The sequence below is a fragment of the Salvelinus fontinalis genome, chromosome 6 (genome assembly GCF_029448725.1).
Source record: "Salvelinus fontinalis isolate EN_2023a chromosome 6, ASM2944872v1, whole genome shotgun sequence".
NCBI lineage: Eukaryota > Metazoa > Chordata > Actinopteri > Salmoniformes > Salmonidae > Salvelinus > Salvelinus fontinalis.
The window spans coordinates 42466268-42484245 of NC_074670.1; positions in this window are offsets into that span (position 1 = coordinate 42466268).

The window sequence follows — 17978 nt, forward strand, 5'->3', positions numbered from 1 at the left end:
ATGGAGGTAGGGGTCACACGCCTCCCCGCGGCTGAACGACGTAGACGGAAACAGCTGGGGCTCTGTCCCAATTGTCGTCAAGGAGGGCACCAGCTTCAGTAGTGTCTGTTATGTCCTAACTCAGGAATCACGAGAACAGAGGGATATTCCACCCCCTGGGCCAGGAGTCATTTTCTGTCAGAACCTTTTTAGCGTCGATCACACTAGCCGTCTGACCCTCAGGTACTGTTTCTACAGCACTAGCTGAATCTGGTGCCGCTGGGAACTATATTGACCCAGACCTGTGCCTCCGCTCTTAATATCACATTATACCCACTCTCCTCTCCATTTCTGGTTCAAGCCCTTTATAATCGACCACTAGGATCCGGAATTCATCACACACATCACCACACCACTCACCCTCACCATGGAGTCCATTCATCAGGAGAATATTCCCTTCCTCCTCACGAGTGCATCAAATCATATTCGGTTTCCCATGGCTCCAACACCATAACTCCACCATCAAGGATGAACGATGAAAGGATGAAATGTGCTTTCCTGTTCCATCTCGTGTTGCATCCCTTGTGGTCTGTGACGTAAATGTGGACATTCGCCAGGTTCTGGAGAGGGAACATGCACCCACTACCTGTCCTCCTGAGCGCATCTACATTCCCACAGGGATAAGGGAGCAGCTGTTGACCTGGGCACACACAGCTGTCGTTGCTGGACATCCTGGGATCACCCGTACTATTCAATCTCCTTCCGAGAAGTATTGGTGGCCCACCTTGGCGCAGGATGTTATTCGTTATATAAACTCCTGTTCTGTGTGCTCAAACAAAGTCTCCCTGGGCACACTCCAGCAGGGCAGCTCCTTCCCGTTCCTGTGGTCTCATCTGTCCATTGGTAACAAAGTCAATCTCCCCTTCAGTGACGGTTTCACCTCCATTCTGGTGGTTGTGGACACATTTTCAAAATCATTCCAGTTTATTCCTCTCTAGTCTCCCCACAGCTCTGCAGGTTGCTGAGGCACTGTTCCAGCAGGTCTAACGACACTATGGCCTTCCGGAAGACATTGTGTCCAACCGTGGCCATCAATTCACGTCATGGTATGGAGGGCTTTCATGGAGAAACTGGGCATCCCGGTAATGTACCGGCCTCAGTCCAATGGGTAGGTGAAGAGGACCAGGAGCTGGAGAGGTTTCTGAGGAGTCAATGCCAGGACCGACAGGGGGGAGTGGGCCCGACTATTTCCCTGGGCAGAATGCGCCCAGAATTCATTACGTCACTCCTCCACCGGGCGTACTCCCTTCCAGTGTGTCCTGAGTTATCAGCTGGCTCTGGCTCCGTGGACTCCGAGTCAGACCGAGGCCCCAGCGGTGGACTAATTGTTCCCTACTTGCAGAAGAGGCTCCAGTGTGCCGTCCGTCACCAGAAGGAACAGGCAGATCACCACCGCAGCGAGGCGCCAGTGTTCCATCCTGGTGATCGTGTTTGGCTCTCCACCAGGAACCTCCCACTCCACCTGCCCTGCAAGAAGCTGAGCCCCCAGTTTGTGGGGCCGTTCAATGTTCTCTGGAGGCTCAACCCAGGGATGTATAGGTTAGCTTTTCAGTGAATTCCGTATCTCACATATGTTTCATGTCTCCATGAGACCCGTTGTTCCTGGTCCCCTGGTTGATGCTGTTTCCCATGACCCCCCCCGCAGACCCTGGACATCGAGGGAGGTCCTGACTATGCCGTCAGATCCCAGAATGGTGGTGAAACTGACCTCAACCCAATTGAGAGGGTTTAGAATGTGTTGGATCACAGAGTGAAGGAAAAGCTGCCAAAAAGTGCTCAGCATATGTGGGAACTGTTAGAAAAGCATTCCAGGTGAAGCTGGTTGAGAGAATGCCAAGAGTGTGCAAAGCTGTCATCAAAGCAAAGGGTGGCTATTTTGAAGAATCTCAAATATAAAATATATTTTGATTTGTTTAACTTTATTTTTTGGGGTTACTGCATGATTCCATGGTTTTGATGTCTTCAATATTATTCTACAATGTAGAAAATAGTAAAAATAAAGAAAAACCCTTGAATTAGTAGGTGTGTCCATACTTTTGAATGGTGCTGTATACATATGATACATTTTGAAATCTAACTGCAGCATTTAATTAGCTGCTCTACCTCAAACAAGCCTGGCTGTATAACTTGGAAGTTGAAAATCTAGCCATAAGCAAAAATAGTTGTGCTGCATTCTTAATGATGTCAGCCAGGTGTTTTCTCCCTTCATGCACACATAGCAGGAAGAAAATTGAAAACCCCTCCGGTCAGAAAACATTGGCTCTAAAATAGCAGTGTGTGCTACCTTCGTAAAGCAATTTCCTCTCCCTTTGCTAGAAAATGTGCAAGCTTAACTTTATTTTGCAGGTGAAAAGACAATGAAAGGGCTGCTGCATTGGCTTTTCTTGACATGCCTGAGTGAACTTGCGCCTGCAACTGAGCTAGCAAGTCAGCAAAATACAGGGTTCATTGCTGAATAACTTAGATATAATTATTTAGACTAACGACCTCCGCATGATAATCTAACTAAAACTGTACAAAAAGGACATCAGGGAGATTTTCCCATGTAGTACAATAGAAGGTCATCTCAGACACAACACTGTTAGATTACACCCAAGTGCTGCCATTATGTGGTAAACATATTTCCAAATGGATCTCACAACACCTCTCTACTGCCATCCTCCAACCAAACTCATGTTATGTTTAAGCTCTCTTTAAATTGCATCGACCATAAACCTTCAGGGGAACATGTATCTTCATGGACAAAGGCCGGAGCAGCCTTTGACATCCATTAGATACAGCCTCAGTGTACCTCATAACCCAAAGGAGTCACACATGGATTTATCTGAGAATTCTCTCAGAAAGGTCAATCACAGGCCTGAGAGTAAAATATAATCGTTTTATTTTTGCACTCTCCATGCACGCTCACAGGGCCCTACAAACTCACAGGGCCCTACAAACACTGATACTCCAACACTTACAATTCATGGCCAAAAGTATGTAGACGCCCCTTCAAATTAGTAGATTTGGCTATTTCAGCCACACCTGTTGATGACAAATGTATAAAATTGAGCACACAGCCATGCAATCTCCATAGACAAACATTGTCAGGATAATGGCCTGTACTGAAGAGCTCAGTGACTTTCTACGTGGCACCATCATAGGATTCCACCTTTCCAACAAGTCAGATAGTCATATTTCTGCCCTGTTAGATCTTCCCTCATCAACTGTAAGTGCTGTTATTTTGAAGTAGAAAAGTCTAGGAGCAGTAACGACTCAGCTGCGATGTAGTAAGCCACACAAGCTCACAGAACAGGACCGGCGAGTGCTGAAGTGCGTAGCGTGTAAAAATCGTCTGTCCTCGGTTGCAGCACTCACTACCGAGTTCCAAACTGCCTCTGGAAGCAACGTCAGCACAAGAACTGTTCGAGTGTCAGCTGGAGTCGTGTAAAGCTCGCCGCCATTGCACTCTGGAGTATTGGAAACACGTTCTCTGGAGTGATGAATCACACTTCACCTTCTCGGAGTCCGATGGACAAATCTGGGTTTGCCGGATGCCAGGAGAATGGTACCTGCCCAAATGCATAGTGTAAACTGTAAAGTTTGGTGGATTAGGAATAATGGTTTGGTGCTGTTTTTCGTGGTTCGGGCTAAGCCCCTTAGTTCCAGTGAAGGGAATTCTTAAAGATACAGCATACAATGACAGTCTACATGATTCTGTGCTTCCAACTTTGTGGCATCAGTTTGGGGAAGGCCTTTTCCTGTTTGAGTATGACAAAGCCCCCGTGCACAAAGCGAAGTCCATAAAGAAATGGTTTGTCGATATCGGTGTGGAAGAACTTGACTGGCCTGCACAGAGCCCTGGGATGAATTGGAATTCACCTTTGGGATGAATTGGAAAGCCGACTGCTAGCCAGCCTTAATCGCCCAACATCAGTGCCTGACCTCACTAATGCTTTTGTGGCTGAATGGAAGCATGTCGGCACAGCAATGTTCCAACACCTAGTGGAAAGCCTTTCAAGAAGAGTGGAGGCTGTTATAGCAGCAAAGGGGGACCAACTCCTTATGTCAAATCCCAATGTCAATGATTTTGGAATGAGATCTTCGAAAAGCAGGTGTCCACATACTTTTGTATGCCGTGTAGTGTATTTCAGGATGTTGTGTATCCTTGGAAATAATCAGCATTCATAGTTTTCCTAAACATGTTAAACTGCAATGCTGAAGAACTTGGTTTGCCTTTTAGGACCGAGGGAAGTGACATGTACCACATCATTACAGAATATGGTGGATGTTGAGTGTGTCCTGTCTCACTATTCCTCAGTGTCTGACATCACACAAAGCATGACTTCAATATACAGAAAATACTAAAAGACAAACTGGCCATATCACTTCAGGCAGTCATTTGACCCCTCTGATGGAAATAATGCTTATATAATCATCCCATGGATGACATCCCCAGAACAGATATTTATGATAAGCTGAGATCAGATACATGTAAAAAAGCGGGTTGGGCAAACAAGATAAAGGACAAATATACATTTAGGGAGGAAATAAGAAATAGAGGCCAGTGTGAATCAAATTCTTCCAATGACCCAAAATGCTCCTTATTATTTATAAAGGAAAACTGGAGACGCATTTCGTAAAGGTTCAGTGGGGACAAGCGACACCATTAACATTCTCGCTTTTTCAGTGGAAAAAGTGCCATAGTTGCAGAGAGTTTGTTAGCACTGAACTCAAATTGGATTAACTACATCACAAAGTAATTGAATCCACTATGGGTACCTATAAGGGCCTCCTGATTGATTTATTATAGACTTCAGGCGGAAAATACTTATTCAAGGTGTACGAGATGATGAGATTTTGCTTCCATTATTTGCAAAATGTTCTCTCTGCGATGGAAAAACGTATAAAGCCACAGCTGTACACGGTTAACTAAGAATTGAGAACAATGGCTGGCGTGTGAACAAAGACTAACAAAAACTTTAAATGAACATTTCAAGCCTGTTGTATGGTGTCTGTTCTCTAAAAATACACTACTCTGATACCCATTGCCAGTGGAATCGTTTTTGATGCACATGATGCCAGCCTCCCTGCACCCAGCATTCCACCCCTGGCGACAGCTGTTCCCCTCCCTGCCTGCTGCCTGGGCACACACACATACACACACACACAAACACACAGATGCACGCTCTCTTAGACACATAAGCACACTCACATAGACGAACACACACACACAAACATAGACACCATACAGACAAACACTCTTCTACACAGACGCTCACACGCACACATGCACACACACACACACAGAGAGAGACACCACAGAGCAAGGCACACAGCAAGTGACCCAAACACACAGAATGACTCAAACTTGAATAAACAGAGAGCAATTCAAATACAAAGTGTAACTCAAACATTCACAACACACAGCAAGTGACTCAAGTGACAAACACTCACTTAGACAAAGGAACGTGCCTCGAACACAGAAACCAAATCAGTAAAAACACAGAGAGGGGAAAGAGACTCCATGAACACACGAGAGGCAATTCAAACTCACAATGTGCCAGTGAGCCACACAAACACACCCGGAGCTCAGTGCCTGATAGAACCAGGCAAAATTGCATCATGCATCCCTTACAGTGTCATTGCTTCAACACCAGCACTTGTGTTGAGTGTTGACCATACTGGCCAGTCTCCTCGCTGCCTTTATCCGAGCGGATGACGAGAGAAGAGCAAAGCAGCCTGTAAGAAACTATCCATGCTAAGAAAGTTACTTCTTCTGGATTGACTTAAGGATGCAATTGACCCCCTGCTTGTCCTTCTCATAGATAATCTGTCAACCAAAAGATAAGGCTGTCCTGGCACTTGTCTGGTGTCATTGTAAAAGCATGCACGACCTGCAGTGCATCACTCATGTGGACATGCCATTGGGTTAGATTATTCAAAACATAGGCCTTTTCCTCCAGTATCCATAAGAGTTTTTATTCACACTTATTTGCTGCTTTACAGTTTCACGTTTCCTTACGTACAAAATTACATTTTAAATGGAATGTCATGTAATTAAGCAACAGTCACTTTTCATTTCAATAACCTGGAGTTCTGCCCTACTAGTTTTCATCTGCATTGCTCTCTCTACAGTAAGAAGTGGCCAGTGTGAGTGTGTGCGTGTGTGCCTGTGTACTGTGAGGGGCTGCATAAAGATTATCTGGCAAGAGTCTTCACTGACATGTTCAAACTCTCCCTGTCTGAGTCTGTAATACCAACATGTTTCATGCAGACCACTATAGTCCCTGTGCCCAAGAACACTAAGGTGACCTACCTAAATTACTACCGACCCATAGCACTTATGTCTGTAGCCATGAAATGCTTTGAAAGGCTGATCATGGCTCACATTAACAGCATTATCCAAGAAACCCTAGACCCACTCCAATTTGCATAGCACACCAACAGATCCACAGATGATGCAATCTCTATTGCACTCCACACTGTCCTTTTACACCTGGACAAATGCAACACCTACGTGAGAATGCTTTTCATTGACTACAGCTCAGCGTTCAACATCATAGTGCCTTCAAAGCTCATCACTAAGCTAAGGACCCTAGGACTAAACACCTCCATCTGCAACTGTATCGGGGACTTCCTGACGGGCCACCCCCATGTGGTAAAGGTAGTAACAACACATCCGCCATGCTGATCCTCAACACAGGGGCCCCACAGGGGTGCGTGCTCAGTCCCCTCCTGTACTGCCTGTTCACTCATGACTGCACGGCCAGGCACGACTCGAACACCATCATTAAGATTGCTGATGACACAACAGAGGTAGGCCTGATCACCGACAATGATAAGACAGCCTATAGGGAGGAGGTCAGAGACATGATCGTGTGGAGCAAGGACAACAACCTCTCCCTCAACGCGATCAAGACAAAGGAGATTAATGTGGACGACAGGAAAAGGAGAACCCGAGCATGCCCCCATTCTCATCGACGGGGCTGTAGTGGAGCAGGTTGAGAGCTTCAAGTTCCTTGGTGTCCACATCACCAACATACTAACATGGTCCAAGTACACCAAGACAGTCGCGAAGAGGGCACGACAAAACCTGTTCCCCCTCAGGAGACTGAAAACATTTGGCATGGGTCCTTAAATCCTCAAAATGTTTTACAGCTGCACAATCGAGAGCATCCTGATGGGTTTTATCACTGCCTGGTATGGCAACTGCTCGGTCTTCGACTGTAAAGGAACTACAGAGGGTAGTGCGTACGGCCCAGTACATCACTGGGGCCAAGCTTCCTGCCATCCAGGACCTCTATACCAGGTGGTGTCAGAGGAAGGCCCTAAAATTGTCCAAGACCCCAGTCACCCTAGTCATAAACTGTTCTCTCTGCTACCGCACGCCAGCGGTACCAGCGCACCAAGTCTAGGTCCAAGATGCTCGTAAATAGCTTCTACCCTCAAGCCATAAGACTCCTGAATAGCTAATCAAATGCATCAAGTACATGCACTTTAGTTTCACTTATATACATTCATCTCTAGTATGGAATATTATCCTGCTCCTCTGAATACATCCCATATTGTCTGCCTGACACCAATACCAGTACACGGTACGAGTCAAAGGTTTGGACACACCTACTCATTCCAGGGTCTTTCTGTATTTTTACTATTTTCCGCATTGTAGAATAACAGTTAAGACATCACAACTATGAAATGACACATGGAATCATGTAGTAACCAAAAAAGTTTTAAACTAATAAAAGATGTATTTGAGATTCTTCAAAGTAGCCACCATTTGCCTTGATGACAGCTTTGCACACTCTTGGCATTCTCGTAACCAGCTTCATGAGGTAGTCACCTGGAATGCATTTAAATGAACCCGTGTGACATGTTAAAAGTTAATTTGTGGAATTTCTTTCCATCTTAATGCATTTGACCCACTCAGTTCTGACAAGGTAGGGGTGGTATACAAAAGATAGCCTTATTTGGTAAACAAACAAGTCCATATTATGGCAAGAACAGCTCAAATAAGCAAAGAGAAACGACAGTCTATCATTACTTTAAGACATGAAGGTCAGTCAACAACAAAAAAATTTAGCAATGGACCGGTGGAAATCTGTCCTTTGGTCTGATGAGTCCAAATTTGAGATTTTATGTGGCAACCGCAGTGTCTTTGTGAGAAGCAGAGTAGGTGAACAAATGTTCCCACCGTGAAGCATGGAGGAGGAGGTGTGATGGTATGGGGGTGCTTTGCTGGTGACACTGTCAGTGATTTATTTAGAATTCAAAGCACACTTAACCTTCATGGCTACCACAGTATAATGCAGCGATACACCATCCCATCTGGTTAGCGATTAGTGGGACTATCATTTGTTTTTCAACAGGACAATGACCCAACACACCTTCAGGCTGTGTAAGGGCTATTTGACACAGAAGAAGAGTGATGGAATGCTGCATCAGATGGCCTGGTTCCACAATCACCTGACCTTAACCCAATTGAGAATGTTTGGGATGAGTTGGACCGCAGAGTGAAGGAAAAGCAGCCAACAAGTGTTCAGCATATGTGGGAACTCCGGCTGCGTTCCCATGCAAAACTAGACAGATAGCTAACAACTAAGTCATCAATAACACTCCCAAGGCATGACTTTTCTAGAATGAGTATATTGAAAACGTTTATGTTGTGAAACTGCAAAATACAGAAAATATACTTTTCTGTGTTCAATTCACACCGACATACTGTAGCTGTACATTTGAAGTTGCATAAACACAAAGCACGTGCTAAGGTACCATGCACCTGGCTTGATGCCAAACCATATAGCTAATTGTTACTCATATGGTAATTGGCTAACTCCTTTCATTACTCTAATAATGTACAACCATCTATGTAGAATAACAAAGCATATTACACTAGAAACAGTAACATAACTACAGTATTGTATATTTTACAATTCGTTTGCATGACGCACGAGCAAAGTAATACAGCTAACCGCATACATGAAAGGCATTGCAATTTGTGTGAGTAGATGCAAACAACCAACATTGATATGTAAGCAACTCTATCAATAACAAGATTATCATCACTAGCTAAATGCTTAAAACTTACAAACAAATATTTTCCCAGGCTGAAGCGTGACAAGAAATAACTACACTGGAAGACCTGCACCGTAGCGTTGTTTTTAGCTGCTTCTATGCGTGCAGAACGAATTCTCTACTTCCTGTTTGCGTACAGTCTATGTACCAGAAAGCTCCACTAGGGGGGCGAGTAACACCATGGAACACAATGAAAATCCATCTTAACCATTGTAATAAAATAATCTGTTACCTTCTAACAGGAAGGCAGCACAATCTTTATTGTCAAGAATCACTCAAGCAAAAATAACGAATACAAAAACGAACAGTTCCGTCAGGCACAGATACTAAAGGGAAAACAACACCCCACTAAACCCAAATGGAAAATGACAACTTAAATATGATCCCCAATCAGAGACATGGATAGACAGCTGCCTCTGATTGGGAACCACACTAGGCAAAAACAACAAAGAAATAGAAAACATAGAATCTCCCACCCGAGTTACACCCTGACCTAACCAAACATAGAGAATAAATAAGGATCACTAAGGTCAGGGAGTGACAATTTGCTTAAAACTTTTTTGGTTACTACATGATTCCATATGTGTTCTTTCATAGTTTTGATGTCTTCACTATTCTTCTACAATGTACAAAATAGTAAAAACAAACAAGAAAGACCCTTGAATGAGTAGGCGTGTCCAAACTTTTAACTGGTACTGTACTTTATGTTATAATCCCCTGTCACATTAGCTCACAAGAGTGCCCAATTAGTAATATCTAAAACCCTAACCCCTTATCTGATTCCATGTTTGATCTGTCTTTATTTCCATTTCACTAAGTATATATTTTAGAGAATGAATCCTTTATTTCTTAAGATCCTTATTCCGTCCCATCTGAATATATTGTTTGGCTTGGTGGACATGACACCCAATAAGTCAAAGCCATAAATACTGACTGACTCTCTGGGAAATAATTATCATTCCATTGTCCATGGACGCAAAACAATCGTAATTTTATTAAACTGCCATCATATTTAAATTGACTTTTGTGTTACGCATCATTACAAAATTAACATTGATAATATTATAAAAGCTAGAGACATAAATCGGTTCCGAATTCTTCTCACAGTAACTCAAATTCCCCAGCCGTATGTTTAGAAATACAGAAAATGTCTCATAGGGTGAGAATACCTCATTTGTTAATGTATTCAACATTATGCCCTCAGAACGTTGAACCCATTCAACCATACAACGTGCTTCAGTTGGAGATATGAGCATGTCTTATTAAGTCCACTCACACTATTCTGAGAGCTTGAATGATGCTTGAAAGGCTCTGCAAAACATATTATTTGGGGAGTCTCTAATTTGCCGTCAAGCTGTCATGAGTGCTGAGGGCTTGAGAGAGCAGACAGACCTCTCAGCAGACAGAGTAGCTAGCTATCCACTGGCTTTGTTTGATTGTTCTCTCCATGTCTCATGGGCCTGTGACAGGATTCACACCAAGAAGCTCACCTTGACTTCTCTCACACTTTAAACAACACACTGACACAGGTATTACATAACCAGACAAGACAGTGCTGCTTATTGCATCCCACAATGCGTAGTCACCCATCATCTCTGACAGACAAATACTTTGTAGATGTATGGCAACCTAAAAAAACATCTCTCGCCTTTTTCATTTGGCCACCCGGTATCAGATGCTTTGATTGTAACGAACGTCGTCTGTAGAAAGATAAGAGGACCAAAGTGCAGCGTGGTACGTATCCATAATACTTTTAATCAAGATGAATACACAAACAAAAACAACAAAACAACCAACGAACAGTTCTGACAGGTGCAACAACACTAACCAGAAAATAACCACCCACAATCACAAGTGGGAAAACAGGATACCTAAGTATGGCTCTCAATCAGAGACAACAATAGACAGCTGCCTCTGATTGAGAACCATACCAGGCCAATCACATAGAAACATAAAACCTAGACCTACAACATAGAATACCCACCCACATCACACCCTGACCAAACTAAATACAGAAACATACAAAGCAATCTACGGTCAGGGAGTGACATTGATGGCATATTTAAAGTAGTCCCCAGGCCCTTGATCAAACTGAAATGATCTGAGTATCTGTAGTTTGAAATGGCAAGTGTACCACAACTAACACAAAGTTCAAATGAGCCTGTCTGAATTGAGCAATAACAGAATGTTCTCAAAGTGGCAAATAACACCAATCTACTTCTGTATTTTAAACGCTTATTAAATCAGCAGCGTTAAAAATCTATAATGGATTTCGGATTGACATTTTTTGGATTACTGTTTGCTCAAGAAATCATTAAATAGTTATATTTGAAATAATCCCCAAATGCAAATGTATTCTGCTAGTAGATAGATTGTGGTAAATTGTGATACTTTAGCAATGGCATGATGCATACGCCCAGAGGCAATGTGCTCAGCAAATTCTCAAATTCAGTTTTCTGCCTCCTCCTCGCCGGGGTTTGAGAAGCAAAATGGTTAGAAAAATGACAGCTGCATGACAATGAAGAATCCCCAGTCACGACTGTCGGGAGATTTTCTTGGCTGTCAAATGGCTTAAAATACGCAACCACCTGGCCGGACAAGCAATTAAAGGCCAGAATTTTGTCAGTACCTTAGCATAACGTTTCCTCATGGTTCTATTTAAAACCTGTCTAGGATCAGCGTGCCGCTAGCGGCACACCCCCCCCCCCCCCCCCCCCCCCACTGAAAAACCAGTGCCGCGAAATTCAAAAAATATATTTTTTTTAAATATTTAACTTTCACACATTAAAGTCCAATACAGCTAATGAAAGACACAGATCTTGTGAATCCAGTCAACATGTCCGATTTTTAAAATGTTTTACAGGGAAGACACAATATGTAAAGATGTACATCTATTACCTAAAAACACATTAACATAATCCACCATCTTTTATTTGTCCACCAACACCAGTAGCCATCACCAATTCGGCTAAACTAAGATATTTATAGCCCCTAACCAACAAAAAAACTCATCAGATGACAGTCTGATAACATATTTATGGTATGGGATAGGTTTTGTTAGAAAAAAGTGCATATTTCAGGTAGATGGCATAGGTTACAATTGCACCCACCGTCACAAATGGAATAGAAAAACTACTTAGAGCAACGTGTTTACCTACTTACTAATCATCAAACATTTCGTAAAAATACACAGCATACACGAATCGAAAGACACAGATCCTGTGAATACAGACAATATTTCAGATTTTCTAAGTGTCTTACAGCGAAAACACAATAAATCGTTATATTAGCATAGCACATAGCACATAGCAGCCCAGCATTGATTCTAGCCAAAGTGAGCGATAATGTCAACATCGCCAAAATATATTAATTTTTTCACTAACCTTCTCAGAATTCTTCAGATGACACTCCTGTAACATCATATTACACAATCCATATAGAGTTTGATCGAAAACGTTTATATTTAGCCACCAAAATCATGGTTAGACAATGTGAAATGTAGCTCAGCTGGTCAGAAAATGTCCTTGCGCCACTTAGACAGTGATCTACTCTTATACATAAATACTCATAAACGTGACTAAAAAATATAGGGTGGACAGGGATTGATAGACAATTTAATTCTTAATACAATTGCGGAATTACATTTTTTAATTTATCCTTACTTTTCAATACAGTTTGCGCCAAGCGAAGCTACGTCAAAAAACATGGCGTCCTAAGCCACTAAAATGTTTCGACAGAAACACGATTTATCATAATAAAAATGTCCTACTTTGAGCTGTTCTTCCATCAGTATCTTGGGCAAAGGATCCTTTCTTGGGAGTAATCGTCTTTTGGTGGAAAGCTGTCCTCTTGCCATGTGTAAATGCCAACTGCGTTCGGGATGAACTGAAAAGCGTGCCCAGCTATTCACATCGTTTCAAAAATAAATGTCCCAAAATCGCACTAAACGGATATAAATTGCTATAAAACGCTTTAAATTAACTACCTTATGATGTTTTTAACTCCTATAACGAGTGAAAAGATGACCGGAGAAATATAACAGGCTAAACTAACGCTTGGAACAGGAGCGGGTCGGTGTCCTCCACGCGCGTTACGCACCAAGAAAAGACTTGCTAGCTACAGGGTTTTTTAATTTATAGGGCCTGTGAACGCGCAATCGACCCCATTGGAATCGTCATCACGTAAAGGCATCCAGGGGAAGACGTAAGAAGTGTCCGTATAGTCATAGCAATAACAGTGCCCTTTTAACTGACTTCAGAACAGTGGCCAACATTTCTGAAATCTGACTCCATGTCAGGGAAATTGCTGTAGAATGGGCTCTGTTCCACTTAGAGACAAAATTTCAACTCCTATAGAAACTATAGACTGTTTTCTATCCAATAATAATAATAATATGCATATTGTACGATCAAGGATTTTGTGGGAAGCCGTTTCAAAAATTACCAAATTAGCATAAATAGTCTCAACAGCGCCCCCATCCTCAACAGGTTAAAGTCAGGTTCTCAAATTGTTCTAAGAACATGAAGAAACAACTTTCTTCTGTGACACTTTAAGTACATTTCCTACAGGTTTTATCATTGTTCACTTAAAGTAATATTCTGAAATTGCTCCAAGAACGTTAACAAACAACATTCTTCTTTGGGAATTTCGTACTTGAGCATAATGTTTCCTACAGGTTTTATCATGGTGTTATTTAAAGTCATGTTCTCAAATTGTTCCAAGAATGTCATAAAACAACGTTCTTCTGTGGGAATAACAGTACTTCAGCATAACGTTTACTACAAGTTCCCTCATAGTTCTATTGAAATTCATGTTTCATATTGTTCCGAGAATGTTAAGAAAACGTACCATTAAAAACTTGTTACGGATCATCGATTTGACAACATCCGGTGAAATGGCAGAGCGCCAAATTCAAATAAATTACTATAAATATAAAACTTTCATGAAATCACACATGCAATACACCAAACTAGAGCTAAACGTGTTCTTAATCCAGCCAACATGTCAGATTTCAAAAAGGCCTTACGGTGAAAGCAAACCATGCTATTATCTGAGGACAGCACCCCATCAAACAAACACAGAAAATCATAATTCAACCCGCTAGGCGCGACACGAAACTTAGAAATAACGATATAATTCATGCCTTACCTTTGACGAGCTTCTTCTGTTGGCACTCCAATATGTCCCATAAACATCACAAATGGTCCTTTTGTTTGATTAATTCCATCGTTATATATCCAAAATGTCGATTTATTTGGCGCGTTTGATCCAGAAAAACACCAGTTCCAACTATCTAATAAGTTACCTGTAACCTTTTCCCAACATTTCAAACAACTTTCCTAATACAACTTTAGGTATTTTTTTACGTAAATAATCGATAACATTTAAGACGGGATAAACTGTGTTCAATAGCGAATAAAAACAAAGTGGAGCGATCTTTCAGGTCACTCGCCTCTAACAAACAATACACTTCACCCAATTTCTAAAGACTGTTGATATCCAGTTGAAGCGATAGGAACTGCAAGCAAGTGCCTTAGAAATCTATTTCCCCATAGGGATTCCTGGATGGTTTGTCTTCGGGGTTTCGCCTGCAAAATAAGTTATGTTATACTCACAGACATCATTCAAACAGTTTTAGAAACTTCAGAGTGTGTTCTTTCCAAATCTACTAATAATATGCATATCCTAGCTTCTGGGCCTGAGTAGCAGGCAGTTTACTTTGGGCACGCTTTTCATCCGGACGTGAAAATACCGCCCCCTAGCCTTGAGAGATTAAAAACCACAAAAAACTTTAGTAACGTTCAGAGAAATTTCTAAGAGTTATTTAAAAAAAATTACATTCCTTTCTCAGCATTAACATGGCTCTATCTCTGTGTTCAGGTTTGTTGGCCGAGTCCACAATTTGGCCACACCTGATCTTAATGAGTCCTTGTTTTCTTTGACATGGGGTCTGTTTGAATGGACAAACATTAACAGCTTTGTATGCATAAAAAACATGGCATGCTAGCTCCATACTGGTGGCGCAGTGGACTAATTCCACAGATAGATAACAGAAGAATGTGTTTTCATGATTAATGCCTAAGGAAATGAATTTACATGTGTCCTATCTGTGCTTGGAGTTAACCCAAAATAAGCTAGTAGTGTGATTATAAACCTCTACCGACCCACCCCCCCGGATCCGGGATCCTCCTCATCAGAAACGCTGACTAGCATAGCCTAGCCTAGCGCCACAGGGAATATCATATAATATAATTTCATGAAATCACAAGTCCAATACAGCAAATGAAAGATAAACATCTTGTGAATCCAGCCAACATGTCCGATTTTTAAAATGTTTTACAGCGAAAACACAACCTATATTTATGTTTGCTCACCACAATAGCGCAACACACAACGCCATTTTTTCACCGCAAAGATAGCTTTCACAAAACCCACAAATAGAGATAAAATTAATCACTAACCTTGGAACAACTTCATCAGATGACAGTCTTATATTCAATTGCCTTGTATCCATAAATACAAGGCAATTGAATAGGAGCTGCCCTTCACAGAGACCCATTTCAGAATTTTCACATCAAGTTTGCCTGCCAAATGAGTTCTGTTTTACTCACAGATATAATTCAAACAGTTTTAGAAACTTCAGAGTGTTTTCTATCCAATAGTAATAATAATATGCATATAATAGGATCTAGAACAGAGTACGAGGCTGTTTAATTTGGGCACTATTTTTTCCCAAAGTGGAAATGGCGCCCCCTATTAAGAAGAAGCATTCAGTGAACGTTTTAAGGAAGTTTTTCAAAAACCTCTAAATTACCTATAATTTCCTATCTCAATGCGTTAATAAAACCTTCCAGGGTACCATAGTAAAACATTCTCAGCATTTTGACTTCCGCTCTCAGAATGTTTAAAAACCTTTCAGTTTTAACAGTCAGGAAACGTATGGCTTCGTTCCCAGAACCTATGGGACACCAAAAACTTACGTTACCACAAATTCCTAGGAATCAAATGTGCTAGCTGGGCTCTTGTTGGGGCAAGGATAAGAGATCAAGTCAATTGTGGATATGTTGTTTTTTGATGGTTTTGTTGTTCTGCCTGTTATAGGGTCAGAGACAGTGCAAAATGTATGCGAGCCAAAACAGAACAACAGAGGACACAGACAGCTAATTTGAATTCAGATTAGCCCTTTTCGATTATCTGTTAAACACAATCTCCAAAATGCAATCTATGCTGAGAATGGAATTTCAGCACCATGGACAGCACCAGGGTCATTCATTGAAGTGAGGAGCTCTTAAACTTAGCTAGCCTTTACAAACTCAAACTCTGCAGCAGCACAAGTCAAACTCCATTTGCAATGACAGTCATAGATTTACATAATTTGAACAGTCAGTGCTGGTGCAATTTACTTTTCCAATAATGATTTCAATTTTTTTTCTCACAAGTGCAAGCCCTAGTCTGATCTTTATGTGATCCATACCCACTATGCTCAACTCTGTCTTTATCGTAGTATAATTTATGAATAGGAGAAAAGCAATGAGGAGAGTTGACAGTATTATTCATATTACTTCTGTGCAGTGCCCTCGGAAAGTATTCAGACCTCTTGACTTTTCCACATGTTGTTACGTTACACCCTTATTCTAAATTTGATTAAACATTTTTTTCCCTCAAGAATCTACACACAATACCCCATAATGACAAAGCCGCATACCATATTTACATATATGTATTCAGACCCTTTGCTATGAGACTCTAAATTGAGCTCAGGTGCATCATGTTTCCATTGATCCAATCAATTCAATTGATTGGACATGATTAGGGAAAGGCACACACCTGTCTATATAAGGTCCCACAGCTGTTAGTGCATGTCAGAGCAAAAGACAATCCATGAGGTCAAAGGAATTGTCTGTGGAGCTCAGAGACAGGATTGTGTCTAAGCACATATCTGGGGAAAGGTACCGAAACATTTCTCCAGCATTGAATGTCCCCAAGAACAAAGTGGCCAACATCATTCTTAAATGGAAGAATTTTGGAACCACCAATACTTCTCCGCCGAGCAATTGGGGGAGAAGGGCCTTGGTCAGGGAGGTGACCAAGAAACCGATGGTCACTTTTACAGCGCTCTAGAGTTCCTCTGTAGAGATGGGAGAACCTTCCAGAAGGTCAACCATCTCTGCAGCACTCCACCAATTAGGCCTTTATGTTAGAGTGGTCAGACGGAAGCCACTCCTCAGTAAAAGGCATATGACAGCCCGCTTGGAGCTTGCAAAAAGGCACCTTAAGACTCTCGGAGTATGATAAACAAGATTGTCTTGTCTGATGAAACCAAGATTGAACTCTTTAGCCTGGATGCCAAGCATCACGTCTGGAGGAAACCTGGCACCATCCCTACGGTGAAGCATGGTGGTGGCAGCATCATGCTGTGGGGATGTTTTTCAGCGGCAGGGACTGGGAGACTAGTCAGGATCGAGGGAAAGATGAACGGAGCAAAGTACAGAGAGTTCCTTGATGAAAACCTGCTCCAGAGCGCTCAGACTGGGGTGAAGGATCACCTTTCAACAGGACAACAACCCTAAACGCACAGCCAAGACAACGCAGGAGTTGCATCGGACAAGTCTCTGAATGTCCATGAGTGGCTCAGCCAGAACCCAATTGAACATCGAGAGAGAGAGAGAGAGAGAGAGAGACCTGAAAATATCTGTGCAGCAACGCTCCCCATCTAACCTGACAGAGCTTGAGAGGATCTGCAGAGAAGAATGGGAAAAACTCCCCAAATAAAGATGTGCCAAGCTTGTAGCGTCATACCCAAGTAGACTCGAGGCTGTAATCGCTGCCAAAGGTGCTTCAGAAAAGTACTGAGTAGAGTGTCTGATTACTTTTGTAAATGT